A 19,047-nucleotide genomic window follows, 5' to 3' on the forward strand; every position below is an offset into this window, starting at 1 on the left:
GAAATATTGGTCATTTCATGAACACAGAAAGGTCAGTTATTGCCAAGACAAAAGTTTTGTCGGCCACATACGGTCATGTGAAAACCAAACCAATAATTCAGTGCCAATACACAGCTATGTCTCCTAACATTGGGGAAGGAGGTTGTGCTGCTGTTAGAGCCAGATGGAATATTTGGTGTGACTTCCATGAGCTTGAAGGACGGCGGCCATGCGTTTCCACAATGAGTCATACAATGTATAGATGAAGTCATCAGTAATAGCAGAGAATGGCGTCTTACAGTCTCCCAGGGTTGTCTGCACACTTCCTCTTCCATCCTACCCCAAACCTGCTCAATGATGTTCATGTCTGGTGCCCGGGCTGGCCAGTGCTGGAGAACCTTCATCTTCATGTAGAGATGGATGTATGAGATGGAGAACCATCCTGCGGCACAATGTGGCCCCTTTTATGATTGGGAATGTAAGAAGAAGCTAATACTTGTTGATATTTTAGGCTATTGATATTGCCTTCCACCTTGCCAATGTTTGGCATACCCCATACTCAATGCAGCCCCAGACCATGATCTTACACCCAGAAGACAGTTACGTTTGGTGGTGGAATCTTGGATCCATACGGGCTCCAGTAGGTCTCCTCAGTATATGCGATGGCTGTGGTGTAATTCAACTGAAGATTCATCTGAGAAATCCACCTTCTGCCACTTTTCCATTGTCCATCCGTTTAGTAGGCTGTGGGCATTGCCTTTGGTTTAGTGATGGCTTCTGGGCACTGATTCCACCATGGAGGACATTTTGAGGCAGAATCAGGGACTTGAGGTGACCGGGCCTGTTGGAGCCCTGCTGCAGTGGAAGAGGGGCTGGCTTCTGATTCCTCCTGAGCCATTGTCTTGCGGGGTCTGCCGGACCTGGGCTTGTCAAAAACATCTCCAGTCTGGTCAAATGGTGAGACACGTTAAAGGTGCGGCCACCTCTGCAGTGGATCTGGTCTGCAGCTTCTTAATAATCAAGGCTTTGGTCACAGGGTTGATTTTTGGCCTGCTGTCAGAGGTGAAGTTGCAGTTCAAGTGAAGGTTTGGGGTGCCGGAGTTCTTCTTTATACACCCCCACTAATTAACCAATTACCGAGCACCAGCGAGGCCGTACACCAGGATTGGGGGCATCACATGACAAGGCGACAAAACTTTTCTCTTGCCAAAAACTGACCTTTCTGTGTTCATTACATGACCAATATTTCGGCATTGAAGCCAATTTATTTTCTTAATAAAAATCACATCTGGGAGGTTTCAGCTTTCCTAGGAGTCATTTCTAACACCGATGGATGAACTTACAGTCAGGTTATAGAAGCGTCTGATTCCACAACATGGAGAAGCGACAGAACGTTTGTCAGATAACTGTCTATCTATCTGTCTATCTATCTATCTATCTATCTATCTATCTATCTATCTATCTATATGAAATATCCAACAAATAAAGCTCTAGAAGGTGATGTGTCCTCATGGATCAAACCTACATATAACCATATCATGGATGAAACGTCCATGTTCACTCAGACAGGAAAACAGAAGAGTTAGACAATGACATTCGGAACACCAGGAGAACTATAGAGAGCGAGGCCCGTACGAGAGGAAGGGGCCGCCCCTATGAAGAAAAAGCATTCAAGAACCGTTCGGCGCTTGATGTTGGAGCTCAGACCCTTCACATTAGTAGTGACATGACACTAATAGCACGCTCCCATAGAAATGAATAGATGTGGCCGCTCCTATAGAAATGAATGGATGTGGCCGCTCCCATAGAAATGAATAGATGTGGCCGCTCCTATAGAAATGAATGGATGTGGCCGCTCCCATAGAAATGAATGGATGTGGCCGCTCCTATAGAAATGAATGGATGTGGCCGCTCCCATAGAAATGAATGGATGTGGCCGCTCCTATAGAAATGAATGGATGTGGCCGCTCCCATAGAAATGAATGGCTGTGGCCGCTCCCATAGAAATGAATAGATGTGGCCGCTCCTATAGAAATGAATGGATGTGGCCGCTCCTATAGAAATGAATAGATGTGGCCGCTCCTATAGAAATGAATGGATGTGGCCGCTCCTATAGAAATGAATAGATGTGGTCGCTCCTATAGAAATGAATGGATGTGGCCGCTCCTATAGAAATGAATGGATGTGGCCGCTCCTATAGAAATGAATGGATGTGGCCGCTCCTATAGAAATGAATGGATGTGGCCGCTCCTATAGAAATGAATAGATGTGGTCGCTCCTATAGAAATGAATGGATGTGGCCGCTCCTATAGAAATGAATGGATGTGGCCGCTCCCATAGAAATGAATGGATGTGGCCGCTCCCATAGAAATGAATGGATGTGGCCGCTCCCATAGAAATGAATGGATGTGGCCGCTCCCATAGAAATGAATGGATGTGGCCGCTCCTATAGAAATGAATGGATGTGGCCGCTCCTATAGAAATGAATGGATGTGGCCGCTCCTATAGAAATGAATGGATGTGGCCGCTCCTATAGAAATGAATGGATGTGGCGGCTCCTATAGAAATGAATGGATGTGGCCGCTCCTATAGAAATGAATGGATGTGGCCGCTCCTATAGAAATGAATGGATGTGGCCGCTCCTATAGAAATGAATGGATGTGGCCGCTCCCATAGAAATGAATAGATGTGGCCGCTCCTATAGAAATGAATGGATGTGACCGCTCCTATAGAAATGAATGGATGTGGCCGCTCCTATAGAAATGAATAGATGTGGCCGCTCCTATAGAAATGAATGGATGTGGCCGCTCCTATAGAAATGAATGGATGTGGCCGCTCCTATAGAAATGAATGGATGTGGTCGCTCCTATAGAAATGAATAGATGTGGCCGCTCCTATAGAAATGAATGGATGTGGCCGCTCCTATAGAAATGAATGGATGTGGCCGCTCCTATAGAAATGAATGGATGTGGCCGCTCCTATAGAAATGAATGGATGTGGCCGCTCCTATAGAAATGAATAGATGTGGCCTCTTCCATAGAAATGAATGGATGTGGCCGCTCCTATAGAAATGAATAGATGTGGCCGCTCCTATAGAAATGAATGGATGTGGCCGCTCCTATAGAAATGAATGGATGTGGCCGCTCCTATAGAAATGAATGGATGTGGCGGCTCCTATAGAAATGAATGGATGTGGCCACTCCTATAGAAATGAATGGATGTGGCCGCTCCCATAGAAATGAATAGATGTGGCCGCTCCTATAGAAATGAATGGATGTGGCCGCTCCCATAGAAATGAATGGATGTGGCCGCTCCTATAGAATGAATGGATGTGGCCGCTCCTATAGAAATGAATGGATGTGGCCGCTCCCATAGAAATGAATAGATGTGGCCGCTCCTATAGAAATGAATGGATGTGGCCGCTCCTATAGAAATGAATAGATGTGGCCGCTCATATAGAAATGAATGGATGTGGCCGCTCCTATAGAAATGAATGGATGTGGCCGCTCCTATAGAAATGAATAGATGTGGCCGCTCCTATAGAAATGAATAGATGTGGCCGCTCCTATAGAAATGAATAGATGTGGCCGCTCATATAGAAATGAATGGATGTGGCCGCTCCTATAGAAATGAATGGATGTGGCCGCTCCTATAGAAATGAATAGATGTGGCCGCTCCTATAGAAATGAATAGATGTGGCCACTCCTATAGAAATGAATGGATGTGGCCGCTCCTATAGAAATGAATAGATGTGGCCGCTCCTATAGAAATGAATGGATGTGGCCGCTCCTATAGAAATGAATGGATGTGGCCGCTCCTATAGAATGAATAGATGTGGCCACTCCTATAGAAATGAATGGATGTGGCCGCTCCTATAGAAATGAATGGATGTGGCCGCTCCTATAGAAATGAATGGATGTGGCCGCTCCCATAGAAATGAATGGATGTGGCCGCTCATATAGAAATGAATGGATGTGGCCACTCCTATAGAAATGAATGGATGTGGCCGCTCCTATAGAAATGAATAGATGTGGCCGCTCCTATAGAAATGAATGGATGTGGCCGCTCCTATAGAAATGAATGGATGTGGCCGCTCCTATAGAATGAATAGATGTGGCCACTCCTATAGAAATGAATGGATGTGGCCGCTCCTATAGAAATGAATGGATGTGGCCGCTCCTATAGAAATGAATGGATGTGGCCGCTCCCATAGAAATGAATGGATGTGGCCGCTCCTATAGAAATGAATGGATGTGGCCGCTCCTATAGAAATGAATGGATGTGGCCGCTCCTATAGAAATGAATAGATGTGGCCGCTCCTATAGAAATGAATGGATGTGGCCGCTCCCATAGAAATGAATAGATGTGGCCGCTCCTATAGAAATGAATGGATGTGGCCGCTCCTATAGAAATGAATGGATGTGGCCGCTCCTATAGAAATGAATAGATGTGGCCGCTCATATAGAAATGAATGGATGTGGCCGCTCCTATAGAAATGAATGGATGTGGCCGCTCCTATAGAAATGAATGGATGTGGCCGCTCCTATAGAATGAATAGATGTGGCCACTCCTATAGAAATGAATGGATGTGGCCGCTCCTATAGAAATGAATGGATGTGGCCGCTCCTATAGAAATGAATGGATGTGGCCGCTCCCATAGAAATGAATGGATGTGGCCGCTCCTATAGAAATGAATGGATGTGGCCGCTCCTATAGAAATGAATGGATGTGGCCGCTTCCATAGAAATGAATGGATGTGGCCGCTCCTATAGAAATGAATGGATGTGGCCGCTCCCATAGAAATGAATGGATGTGGCCGCTCCCATAGAAATGAATGGATGTGGCCGCTCCTATAGAAATGAATGGATGTGGCCGCTCCTATAGAAATAAATAGATGTGGCCGCTCCTATAGAAATGAATGGATGTGGCCGCTCCTATAGAATGAATGGATGTGGCCGCTCCTATAGAAATGAATGGATGTGGCCGCTCCTATAGAAATGAATGGATGTGGCCGCTCCCATAGAAATGAATGGATGTGGCCGCTCCTATAGAAATGAATGGATGTGGCCGCTCCTATAGAAATGAATGGATGTGGCCGCTCCTATAGAAATGAATGGATGTGGCCGCTCCTATAGAAATGAATGGATGTGGCCGCTCCTATAGAAATGAATAGATGTGGCCTCTTCCATAGAAATGAATGGATGTGGCCGCTCCTATAGAAATGAATGGATGTGGCCGCTCCTATAGAAATGAATAGATGTGGCCTCTTCCATAGAAATGAATAGATGTGGTCGCTCCTATAGAAATGAATGGATGTGGCCGCTCCTATAGAAATGAATGGATGTGGCCGCTCCTATAGAAATGAATGGATGTGGCCGCTCCTATAGAAATGAATGGATGTGGCCGCTCCTATAGAAATAAATAGATGTGGCCGCTCCTATAGAAATGAATGGATGTGGCCGCTCCTATAGAATGAATGGATGTGGCCGCTCCTATAGAAATGAATGGATGTGGCCGCTGCCATAGAAATGAATGGATGTGGCCGCTCCTATAGAAATGAATGGATGTGGCCGCTCCTATAGAAATGAATGGATGTGGCCGCTCCTATAGAAATGAATGGATGTGGCCGCTCCCATAGAAATGAATGGATGTGGCCGCTCCTATAGAAATGAATGGATGTGGCCGCTCCTATAGAAATGAATGGATGTGGCCGCTCCTATAGAAATGAATGGATGTGGCCGCTCCTATAGAAATGAATGGATGTGGCCGCTCCTATAGAAATGAATGGATGTGGCCGCTCCTATAGAAATGAATAGATGTGGCCGCTCCTATAGAAATGAATAGATGTGGCCGCTCCTATAGAATGAATGGATGTGGCCGCTCCTATAGAAATGAATGGATGTGGCCGCTCCTATAGAAATGAATGGATGTGGCCGCTCCTATAGAAATGAATGGATGTGGCCGCTCCTATAGAAATGAATGGATGTGGCCGCTCCTATAGAAATGAATGGATGTGGCCGCTCCTATAGAAATGAATGGATGTGGCCGCTCCCATAGAAATGAATGGATGTGGCCGCTCCTATAGAAATGAATGGATGTGGCCGCTCCTATAGAAATGAATGGATGTGGCCGCTCCTATAGAAATGAATGGATGTGGCCGCTCCTATAGAAATAAATAGATGTGGTCGCTCCTATAGAAATGAATGGATGTGGCCGCTCCTATAGAAATGAATGGATGTGGCCGCTCCTATAGAATGAATGGATGTGGCCGCTCCTATAGAAATGAATGGATGTGGCCGCTCCTATAGAAATGAATGGATGTGGCCGCTCCTATAGAAATGAATGGATGTGGCCGCTCCCATAGAAATGAATGGATGTGGCCGCTCCTATAGAAATGAATGGATGTGGCCGCTCCTATAGAAATGAATGGATGTGGCCGCTCCTATAGAAATGAATGGATGTGGCCGCTCCTATAGAAATGAATGGATGTGGCCGCTCCTATAGAAATGAATAGATGTGGCCTCTTCCATAGAAATGAATGGATGTGGCCGCTCCTATAGAAATGAATAGATGTGGCCGCTCCTATAGAAATGAATGGATGTGGCCGCTCCTATAGAAATGAATGGATGTGGCCGCTCCTATAGAAATGAATGGATGTGGCCGCTCCCATAGAAATGAATGGATGTGGCCGCTCCTATAGAAATGAATGGATGTGGCCGCTCCCATAGAAATGAATGGATGTGGCCGCTCCTATAGAAATGAATGGATGTGGCCGCTCCTATAGAAATGAATGGATGTGGCCGCTCCTATAGAAATGAATGGATGTGGCCGCTCCTATAGAAATGAATGGATGTGGCCGCTCCTATAGAAATGAATAGATGTGGCCTCTTCCATAGAAATGAATGGATGTGGCCGCTCCTATAGAAATGAATAGATGTGGCCACTCCTATAGAAATGAATGGATGTGGCCGCTCCTATAGAAATGAATGGATGTGGCCGCTCCTATAGAAATGAATAGATGTGGCCGCTCCTATAGAAATGAATGGATGTGGCCGCTCCTATAGAAATGAATAGATGTGGCCTCTTCCATAGAAATGAATGGATGTGGCCGCTCCTATAGAAATGAATAGATGTGGCCACTCCTATAGAAATGAATGGATGTGGCCGCTCCTATAGAAATGAATGGATGTGGCCGCTCCTATAGAAATGAATGGATGTGGCCGCTCCTATAGAATGAATGGATGTGGCCGCTCCTATAGAAATGAATGGATGTGGCCGCTCCTATAGAAATGAATAGATGTGGCTGCTCCTATAGAAATGAATAGATGTGGCCGCTCCCATAGAAATGAATGGATGTGGCCGCTCCTATAGAAATGAATGGATGTGGCCGCTCCTATAGAAATGAATGGATGTGGCCGCTCCTATAGAATGAATGGATGTGGCCGCTCCTATAGAAATGAATAGATGTGGCCGCTCCTATAGAAATGAATAGATGTGGCCGCTCCTATAGAAATGAATGGATGTGGCCGCTCCTATAGAAATGAATGGATGTGGCCGCTCCTATAGAAATGAATGGATGTGGCCGCTCCTATAGAAATGAATGGATGTGGCCGCTCCTATAGAAATGAATAGATGTGGCCTCTTCCATAGAAATGAATGGATGTGGCCGCTCCTATAGAAATGAATAGATGTGGCCACTCCTATAGAAATGAATAGATGTGGCCGCTCCCATAGAAGTGAATGGATGTGGCCGCTCCTATAGAAATGAATGGATGTGGCCGCTCCTATAGAAATGAATGGATGTGGCCGCTCCTATAGAAATGAATGGATGTGGCCGCTCCTATAGAAATGAATGGATGTGGCCGCTCCTATAGAAATGAATGGATGTGGCCGCTCCTATAGAAATGAATGGATGTGGCCGCTCCTATAGAATGAATGGATGTGGCCGCTCCTATAGAAATGAATGGATGTGGCCGCTCCTATAGAAATGAATAGATGTGGCCGCTCCTATAGAAATGAATAGATGTGGCCGCTCCCATAGAAATGAATGGATGTGGCCGCTCCTATAGAAATGAATGGATGTGGCCGCTCCTATAGAAATGAATGGATGTGGCCGCTCCTATAGAAATGAATGGATGTGGCCGCTCCTATAGAATGAATGGATGTGGCCGCTCCTATAGAAATGAATAGATGTGGCCGCTCCTATAGAAATGAATGGATGTGGCCGCTCCTATAGAAATGAATGGATGTGGCCGCTCCTATAGAATGAATGGATGTGGCCGCTCCCATAGAAATGAATGGATGTGGCCACTCCTATAGAAATGAATAGATGTGGCCGCTCCTATAGAAATGAATAGATGTGGCCGCTCCTATAGAAATGAATGGATGTGGCCGCTCCTATAGAAATGAATGGATGTGGCCGCTCCTATAGAAATGAATAGATGTGGCCGCTCCTATAGAAATGAATGGATGTGGCCGCTCCTATAGAAATGAATGGATGTGGCCGCTCCTATAGAAATGAATGGATGTGGTCGCTCCTATAGAAATGAATGGATGTGGCCGCTCCTATAGAAATGAATAGATGTGGCCGCTCCTATAGAAATGAATAGATGTGGCCGCTCCTGTGATGTTGTTATAAGTATGTTCTGTATGTTCTGTTCTGCTTACTTATTCTGCTTTGTCTGCCTAGCAACAGTGAGGTAGTAATGGAGGAGGAGCTGAGCTTAGGGGGAGGAGTTGTTAGACAGGGAGCCATGATGGAGCCTGGAATAAAGTGTTCTGATCTACAAGAGTAACCATCTCATAGTGGACTTATTCCAGAAGACCTGCATCCTCACTACAACACTACAATTGGCGACGAGGATTAAGAATAATCAGCTAAAGGTATTTCACTGCTACAGAAACTGTTTACAAGACTGCAATCCCAGCACCAGCCATGGCCTGCTTACCCTCCTTTGCTGTATTTGATGTGCACCAGCCCCAAGCAAACTTGGCAGCATGCTGGAATAAATGGCTGAAACGCTTTGAGATATTCCTGCAAGCAATAAACATTACTGACAATGCAAGAAAGAAAGCCATGTTGTTACACTATGCAGGGGAGCAAGTCTATGATATCTTCACAACTCTGCCCAATACAGGGGAGGACAGTGACTATGATCTATGCAAAGCAGCACTAACTAAGCATTTCTCTCCAGACATAAATGCAGCTTTTGAAATTTTCAAGTTTAGACAGTCAAAACAGTCAGCAACAGAAACCATTGATGAATATCATGTCCGCTTAAGACAACTTGCAGCTTACTGTGAATTTTCTGATATAGACAAGGAAATTCTGATGCAAATCATACAAGGTTGTGTGTCCTCTAAGTTAAGGAGACAAGCACTCAGAGATCCCACCATGACTTTAGCAAAGCTACTGGACGTTGCACGTATTCATGATGCAGCAGAGAATCAAGCTAAACTTATAGAGAACACAGACTGTATACTAGAGCAGCCATCTTCTGTAGCAAAGCTCACTCAGAAGCCACATGTGCCTCACACACAGGCTGCAACCTGCTACAACTGTGGAGGTCCTTATCCTCATCAGAAACCATGCCCAGCAAAGGGAGTAACTTGTCATAACTGTGGGAAACAAAATCACTTTGCAAAAGTCTGCAGATCAAAATCACAATCTTCTCTCTCTGCTAAACAAGCCTTGCCACAGAAAGTTCAGGCAGTGCAGTCAGTACCCCCTGCTGATGAGCCCGGCAGCACCTGCTTATTCTCAGTGACTGAGGGGTCTCGCAATGTGCATGCAATGTCTAATCCCAAACAAGTCATCTTAATACATGGCAATCCGGTGGAGACACTGGTAGACACAGGGGCGTCTGTCAATGTTATTAGTCATGCCACTTATAGCCAGCTAAAGAACAAACCTGCTTTGCAAGGCACTAACCTGAAGATATATCCTTATGGTTCAGCTACTGCATTACCCCTATGTGGCAAATTTCAGGCATTACTAACGGCTGAAGGGAAATCCATCACGGACACTTTCTATGTAGTGGAGTGTTCTGCAGACACTCTTCTCAGCTGCAATAGTGCGGTATCTCTGGGCCTAGTGAAACTGGCAAACAGCGTAACACACTCTTCTGTCCAAACTATTATGCAGAAATATCCTCAACTCTTTCAAGGCATAGGAAAGCTGAAAGACTTTCAAGTGAAATTACACATTGACCAGTCAGTCCAGCCATCAGTTCAACCTCACAGGCGCATCCCATTCCATGTCCGCAAGCTAGTGGAGAAAGAGCTACAAGACCTTGAGACAGATGATGTTATTGAACGTGTCGAGGGCCCAACTCCCTGGGTCTCACCAATTGTTGTTGCGCCTAAACCTAAGCAGCCTGGTAAAATCAGGTTATGTGTGGATATGCGACATGCCAATCGAGCCATTCAAAGAGAAAGGCACATTACACCTACCATTGATGATATTCTCACAGATCTAAATGGTGCAAAAGTATTCTCAAAAATTGATCTAAAATCTGGTTATCATCAGCTTGAATTGCATCCAGACTCCAGATATATCACAACTTTTAGCACTCATGTCGGTCTAAGAAGGTTCAAGAGGCTGAACTTTGGCATTTCATCGGCTGCAGAAATCTTTCAGAATGTTATCAGGCAGGTTCTTTCAGGAATACCTGGAGTCCTCAATGTTAGTGATGACATCCTTATCTTTGGCACAACCCAAGAGGAACATGACAATCACCTAGAACAAGTCTTTCAGAGACTGCAAACCTGCAATTTAACTGTTAATCCATCAAAATGCGAGTTCAACAAGACGTCATTGAATTTTTTTGGCTACATTTTTTCTGAAAATGGTGTTTCTGCAGACCCTGAGAAAGTAGCAGCCATAACCTCTGCTAGCCAGCCACAAAATGTCTCAGATGTTCGAAGTTTTCTTGGTCTGGTTACATACTGTGGACGATTCATACCTGATCTGGCTACTGTTTCTGAACCCCTACGACAACTCACTAAAAAGGATACTCCTTGGTCATGGACAGTTGAACATCAATCAGCTTTTGATACACTTAAGTCCAGTCTTTCTAGTGACGCGGTCATGGCCTATTTTGACCCACTAAAGTCTACTGAGCTCATTGTGGATGCCAGTCCTGTAGGCCTTGGTGCAATTTTAACTCAGGTGTCCAAAACTGGCAGTATCTCTACAGTCTCCTATGCGAGCAAGGCTTTAACAGAAACGGAACAGCGCTATTCTCAAACTGAGAGGGAAGCTCTCGCAGTTGTATGGGGATGCCTTCATTTTCATCTTTACCTCTTTGGTCGTCCATTCACAGTGGTCAGTGATCATAAACCACTCATTCCAATCTTCAATAAACATTCATCAAAGCCACCCCCACGACTTGAACGCTGGCTACTACGCCTGCAGAACTATCGCTTTCACTTGAGATATGAGGCAGGAGCTGGGAACCCTGCAGACTATTTTTCAAGACACCCTTCACCATAGTCTACCAAAGATGACTTGCCTGCCACTGTCTTAGCTGAGGAGCATGTAAATTTCATTGTTACTCACTCTGTGCCAAGAGCAATGACCCTCGAAGAAATTAAACATGCGGTGGATTCTGATCCCCAACTTCAGTTGGTAATTGACACTGTTCGGTCTAAGAACTGGAACTCTTTTCTAGCTGAGACTCGTATTCAACCGCAGGGCCAAACAGCATATTTGCAGGCCTTCTTTAATGCAAGACACTCTCTTTCTGTATCTGACTCAAACATACTACTACGTGACAACCGCCTGGTCATTCCTCAGAAACTTCAGAGTAGAGTGATCGATCTGGCCCATGAGGCCCATCAAGGTATAGTTAAAACAAAGCAATTACTCAGGGAGAAAGTATGGTTTCCTGGACTAGATAAACAAGTGGAAGCACTTATTGCCACATGTATACCTTGCCAAGCAACTACGGTGGACCATAGCCGAGCACCAGTACAAATGACACCTCTGCCAGACAATCCATGGACTGCTGTGAGTGTTGATTTCTGCACTTTGCCAGATCATTCCTATTTACTGGTTGTCATAGATGATTTTTCTAGGTTTCCAGTCATTGAACCCGTTTCCACCACCTCTGCAAGAGCTGTCATACCAAAACTGGACAAAATCTTTTCTGCATATGGCATACCTGAAACAGTGAAGACTGACAATGGGCCACCTTTCAATAGTGCAGATTTTCAGTCTTTTGCAACTTATCTTGGTTTTAACCACAGGAAAATAACTCCTTACTGGCCTCAAGCCAATGGTGAAGTGGAGCGCTTCATGCAATCAATCAACAAAACTCTTCGGATTGCTACCATGGAACACAAGGATTTGCAGCAAGAATTGTACAGATTCCTTAGACAGTACAGAGCCACCCCACACTCTACTACAGGAACTCCGCCAGCGACTACGCTTTTCGGCAGGCCTTTGCGCATTAAGCTTCCAAACATCCCAGTAGTTCACGTCCAGACTCCATTGGTCCTCAATGATTCCCTTGCCAAAGGCAGGATGAAAAGATATGCAGATAAGAGAAGTTGTCGCTTCAAACAGCTGGATGTGGGAGACTGGGTCCTTGTTAAAAGGCTGAGACCCAGTGACAAGTTATCATCCCCTTATCATCCAGAACCCTTTCAAGTCACACACGTCAAAGGTACCATGGTTACTGCTCAACGCCAGGGTCATCAAGTGACACGAAATGTCTCCCATTTTAAAAAGCTTCGTGTCTACAACCCAGGAGCAAGTGCAGAGGAGACAGATGAGGAGGAAATTTCACCAGGTACAACTGGTTCAGCAACACCAACAAGAGATACCGAAAATTCACAGACTGTTTCTGATAACGAGATGTCTCAACGCTACCCGACAAGGATAAGTCGAAGGCCACCAACGCACCTCAGGGACTATGTTCTGCAGTAAAATTTTCTTTTCAGTTCGGACCTTTTATTTATTGTTCATTTATAATGTTTGCATTTTATTTTTTTTTTATAAGAAGGGGAGAGATGTGATGTTGTTATAAGTATGTTCTGTATGTTCTGTTCTGCTTACTTATTCTGCTTTATCTGCCTAGCAACAGTGAGGTAGTAATGGAGGAGGAGCTGAGCTTAGGGGGAGGGGTTGTTAGACAGGGAGCCATGATGGAGCCTGGAATAAAGTGTTCTGATCTACAAGAGTAACCATCTCATAGTGGACTTATTCCAGAAGACCTGCATCCTCACTACAACACTACAGCTCCCATAGAAATGAATGGATGTGGCCGCTCCTATAGAAATGAATAGATGTGGCCGCTCCTATAGAAATGAATGGATGTGGCCGCTCATATAGAAATGAATGGATGTGGCCGCTCCTATAGAAATGAATGGATGTGGCCGCTCCTATAGAAATGAATAGATGTGGCCGCTCCTATAGAAATGAATGGATGTGGCCGCTCCTATAGAAATGAATAGATGTGGCCGCTCCTATAGAAATGAATAGATGTGGCCGCTCCTATAGAAATGAATGGATGTGACCGCTCCTATAGAAATGAATGGATGTGGCCGCTCCCATAGAAATGAATAGATGTGGCCGCTCCTATAGAAATGAATGGATGTGGCCGCTCCTATAGAAATGAATGGATGTGGCCGCTCCTATAGAAATGAATGGATGTTGCCGCTCCTATAGAAATGAATGGATGTGGCCGCTCCTATAGAAATGAATGGATGTGGCCGCTCCTATAGAAATGAATAGATGTGGCCGCTCCTATAGAAATGAATGGATGTGGCCGCTCCTATAGAAATGAATGGATGTGGCCGCTCCTATAGAAATGAATGGATGTTGCCGCTCCTATAGAAATGAATGGATGTGGCCGCTCCTATAGAAATGAATGGATGTGGCCGCTCCTATAGAAATGAATAGATGTGGCCGCTCCTATAGAAATGAATGGATGTGGCCGCTCCTATAGAAATGAATGGATGTGGCCGCTCCCATAGAAATGAATAGATGTGGCCGCTCCTATAGAAATGAATGGATGTGGCCGCTCCTATAGAAATGAATGGATGTGGCCGCTCCTATAGAAATGAATGGATGTTGCCGCTCCTATAGGAATGAATAGATGTGGCCGCTCCTATAGAAATGAATGGATGTGGCCGCTCCTATAGAAATGAATGGATGTGGCCGCTCCTATAGAAATGAATGGATGTGGCCGCTCCTATAGAAATGAATGGATGTTGCCGCTCCTATAGGAATGAATAGATGTGGCCGCTCCTATAGAAATGAATAGATGTGGCCGCTCCTATAGGAATGAATAGATGTGGCCGCTCCTATAGAAATGAATGGATGTGGCCGCTCCTATAGAAATGAATGGATGTGGCCGCTCCTATAGAAATGAATGGATGTGGCCGCTCCTATAGAAATGAATAGATGTGGCCGCTCCTATAGAAATGAATGGATGTGGCCGCTCATATAGAAATGAATGGATGTGGCCGCTCCCATAGAAATGAATAGATGTGGCCGCTCCTATAGAAATGAATGGATGTGGCCGCTCCTATAGAAATGAATGGATGTGGCCGCTCCTATAGAAATGAATGGATGTTGCCGCTCCTATAGAAATGAATGGATGTGGCCGCTCCTATAGAAATGAATGGATGTGGCCGCTCCTATAGAAATGAATAGATGTGGCCGCTCCTATAGAAATGAATGGATGTGGCCGCTCCTATAGAAATGAATGGATGTGGCCGCTCCCATAGAAATGAATAGATGTGGCCGCTCCTATAGAAATGAATGGATGTGGCCGCTCCTATAGAAATGAATGGATGTGGCCGCTCCTATAGAAATGAATGGATGTTGCCGCTCCTATAGGAATGAATAGATGTGGCCGCTCCTATAGAAATGAATGGATGTGGCCGCTCCTATAGAAATGAATAGATGTGGCCGCTCCTATAGAAATGAATGGATGTGGCCGCTCCTATAGAAATGAATAGATGTGGTTGCTCCTATAGAAATGAATGGATGTGGCCGCTCCTATAGAAATGAATGGATGTGGCCGCTCCTATAGAAATGAATGGATGTGGCCGCTCCCATGGAAATGAATGGATGTGGCCGCTCCTATAGAAATGAATAGATGTGGCCGCTCCTATAGAAATGAATGGATGTGGCCGCTCCTATAGAAATGAATGGATGTGGCCGCTCCTATAGAAATGAATGGATGTGGCCGCTCCTATAGAAATGAATGGATGTGGCCGCTCCTATAGAAATGAATAGATGTGGCCGCTCCTATAGAAATGAATGGATGTGGCCGCTCCTATAGAAATGAATAGATGTGGCCGCTCCTATAGAAATGAATGGATGTGGCCGCTCCTATAGAAATGAATGGATGTGGCCGCTCCTATAGAAATGAATGGATGTGGCCGCTCCTATAGAAATGAATAGATGTGGCCGCTCCCATAGAAATGAATGGATGTGGCCGCTCCTATAGAAATGAATAGATGTGGCCGCTCCTATAGAAATGAATGGATGTGGCCGCTCCTATAGAAATGAATGGATGTGGCCGCTCCTATAGAAATGAATAGATGTGGCCGCTCCTATAGAAATGAATGGATGTGGCCGCTCCTATAGAAATGAATGGATGTGGCCGCTCCTATAGAAATGAATAGATGTGGCCGCTCCTATAGAAATGAATAGATGTGGCCTCTTCCATAGAAATGAATGGATGTGGCCGCTCCTATAGGAATGAATAGATGTGACCGCTCCTATAGAAATGAATGGATGTGGCCGCTCATATAGAAATGAATAGATGTGGCCGCTCCCATAGAAATGAATGGATGTGGCCGCTCCTATAGAAATGAATGGATGTGGCCTCTTCCATAGAAATGAATGGATGTGGCCGCTCCTATAGAAATGAATAGATGTGGCCGCTCCTATAGAAATGAATGGATGTGGCCGCTCCTATAGAAATGAATGGATGTGGCCGCTCCCATAGAAATGAATGGATGTGGCCTCTTCCATAGAAATGAATGGATGTGGCCGCTCCCATAGAAATGAATAGATGTGGCCGCTCCTATAGAAATGAATAGATGTGGCCACTCCTATAGAAATGAATGGATGTGGCCGCTCCCATAGAAATGAATGGATGTGGCCGCTCCTATAGAAATGAATAGATGTGGCCGCTCCTATAGAAATGAATGGATGTGGCCGCTCCTATAGAAATGAATGGATGTGGCCGCTCCCATAGAAATGAATGGATGTGGCCGCTCCTATAGAAATGAATGGATGTGACCGCTCCTATAGAAATGAATGGATGTGGCCGCTCCTATAGAAATGAATGGATGTGGCCGCTCCCATAGAAATGAATGGATGTGGCCGCTCCTATAGAAATGAATGGATGTGGCCGCTCCTATAGAAATGAATGGATGTGGCCGCTCCCATAGAAATGAATGGATGTGGCCGCTCCTATAGAAATGAATGGATGTGGCCGCTCCTATAGAAATGAATGGATGTGGCCGCTCCCATAGAAATGAATGGATGTGGCCGCTCCTATAGAAATGAATGGATGTGGCCGCTCCTATAGAAATGAATGGATGTGGCCGCTCCCATAGAAATGAATGGATGTGGCCGCTCCTATAGAAATGAATGGATGTGGCCGCTCCCATGGAAATGAATGGATGTGGCCGCTCCTATAGAAATGAATGGATGTGGCCGCTCCTATAGAAATGAATGGATGTGGCCGCTCCTATAGAAATGAATGGATGTGGCCGCTCCTATAGAAATGAATAGATGTGGCCACTCCTATAGAAATGAATGGATGTGGCCGCTCCTATAGAAATGAATGGATGTGGCCGCTCCTATAGAAATGAATAGATGTGGCCGCTCCTATAGAAATGAATGGATGTGGCCGCTCCTATAGAAATGAATGGATGTGGCCGCTCCTATAGAAATGAATAGATGTGGCCGCTCCTATAGAAATGAATGGATGTGGCTGCTCCTATAGAAATGAATAGATGTGGCCGCTCCTATAGAAATGAATGGATGTGGCCACTCCTATAGAATGAATAGATGTGGCCGCTCCTATAGAAATGAATGGATGTGGCCGCTCCTATAGAAATGAATGGATGTGGCCGCTCCTATAGAAATGAATGGATGTGGCCGCTCCTATAGAAATGAATGGATGTGGCCGCTCCTATAGAAATGAATAGATGTGGCCGCTCCCATAGAAATGAATGGATGTGGCCGCTCCTATAGAAATGAATGGATGTGGCCGCTCCTATAGAAATGAATGGATGTGGCCGCTCCTATAGAAATGAATGGATGTGGCCGCTCCTATAGAAATGAATGGATGTGGCCGCTCCTATAGAAATGAATGGATGTGGCCGCTCCCATAGAAATGAATAGATGTGGCCGCTCCTATAGAAATGAATGGATGTGGCCGCTCCTATAGAAATGAATGGATGTGGCCGCTCCTATAGAAATGAATGGATGTGGCCGCTCCTATAGAAATGAATGGATGTGGCCGCTCCTATAGAAATGAATGGATGTGGCCGCTCCCATAGAAATGAATGGATGTGGCCGCTCCTATAGAAATGAATAGATGTGGCCGCTCCTATAGAAATGAATGGCTGTGGCCGCTCCTATAGAAATGAATAGATGTGGCCGCTCCTATAGAAATGAATAGATGTGGCCGCTCCTATAGAAATGAATGGATGTGGCCGCTCCTATAGAAATGAATGGATGTGGCCGCTCCTATAGAAATGAATAGATGTGGCGGCTCCTATAGAAATGAGTAGATGTGGCCGCTCCTATAGAAATGAATGGATGTGGCCGCTCCCATAGAAATGAATGGATGTGGTCGCTCCTATAGAAATGAATAGATGTGGCCGCTCCTATAGAAATGAATGGATGTGGTCGCTCCTATAGAAATGAATGGATGTGGCCTCTCCTATAGAAATGAATGGATGTGGCCGCTCCTATAGAAATGAATGGATGTGGCCGCTCCTATAGAAATGAATAGATGTGGCCGCTCCTATAGAAATGAATGGATGTGGCTGCTCCTATAGAAATGAATGGATGTGGCCGCTCCTATAGAAATGAATGGATGTGGCCGCTCCTATAGAAATGAATGGATGTGGCCGCTCCTATAGAAATGAATGGATGTGGCCGCTTCCATAGAAATGAATGGATGTGGCTGCTCCTATAGAAATGAATGGATGTGGCCGCTCCTATAGAAATGAATGGATGTGGCCGCTCCTATAGAAATGAATGGATGTGGCCGCTCCTATAGAAATGAATGGATGTGGCCGCTCCTATAGAAATGAATGGATGTGGCCGCTTCCATAGAAATGAATGGATGTGGCTGCTCCTATAGAAATGAATGGATGTGGCTGCTCCTATAGAAATGAATGGATGTGGCCGCTTCCATAGAAATGAATGGATGTGGCCGCTCCTATAGAAATGAATAGATGTGGCCGCTCCTATAGAAATGAATGGATGTGGCCGCTCCTATAGAAATGAATAGATGTGGCCGCTCATATAGAAATGAATGGATGTGGCCGCTCCTATAGAAATGAATGGATGTGGTCGCTCCTATAGAAATGAATGGATGTGGCCGCTCATATAGAAATGAATGGATGTGGCCGCTCCTATAGAAATGAATGGATGTGGCCGCTCCTATAGAAATGAATAGATGTGGCCGCTCCCATAGAAATGAATGGATGTGGCCGCTCCCATAGAAATGAATGGATGTGGCCGCTCCCATAGAAATGAATGGATGTGGCCGCTCCTATAGAAATGAATGGATGTGGCCGCTCCCATAGAAATGAATGGATGTGGCCGCTCCTATAGAAATGAATAGATGTGGCCGCTCCCATAGAAATGAATGGATGTGGCCGCTCCTATAGAAATGAATAGATGTGGCCGCTCCTATAGAAATGAATGGATGTGGCCGCTCCTATAGAAATGAATGGATGTGACCGCTCCTATAGAATGAAAAGATGTGGCCGCTCCTATAGAAATGAATGGATGTGGCCGCTCCTATAGAAATGAATGGATGTGGCCGCTCCTATAGAAATGAATGGATGTGGCGGCTC

The 19,047-nt window shown here is 45.2% G+C and overlaps 1 protein-coding gene across 1 annotated transcript in view; it reads left to right on the forward strand.

The window, feature by feature from the left end:
- Positions 1 to 19,047, forward strand: part of LOC142187385 (uncharacterized) — a gene marked incomplete at its 5' end in the record, with an annotated part of 128,287 nt that overhangs the window by 88,452 nt on the left and 20,788 nt on the right. The gene's annotated exons all lie outside the window — the stretch shown is intronic.

The sequence above is a fragment of the Leptodactylus fuscus genome, unplaced genomic scaffold, assembly GCF_031893055.1.
Source record: "Leptodactylus fuscus isolate aLepFus1 unplaced genomic scaffold, aLepFus1.hap2 HAP2_SCAFFOLD_226, whole genome shotgun sequence".
Taxonomy (NCBI): Eukaryota; Metazoa; Chordata; class Amphibia; order Anura; family Leptodactylidae; genus Leptodactylus; species Leptodactylus fuscus.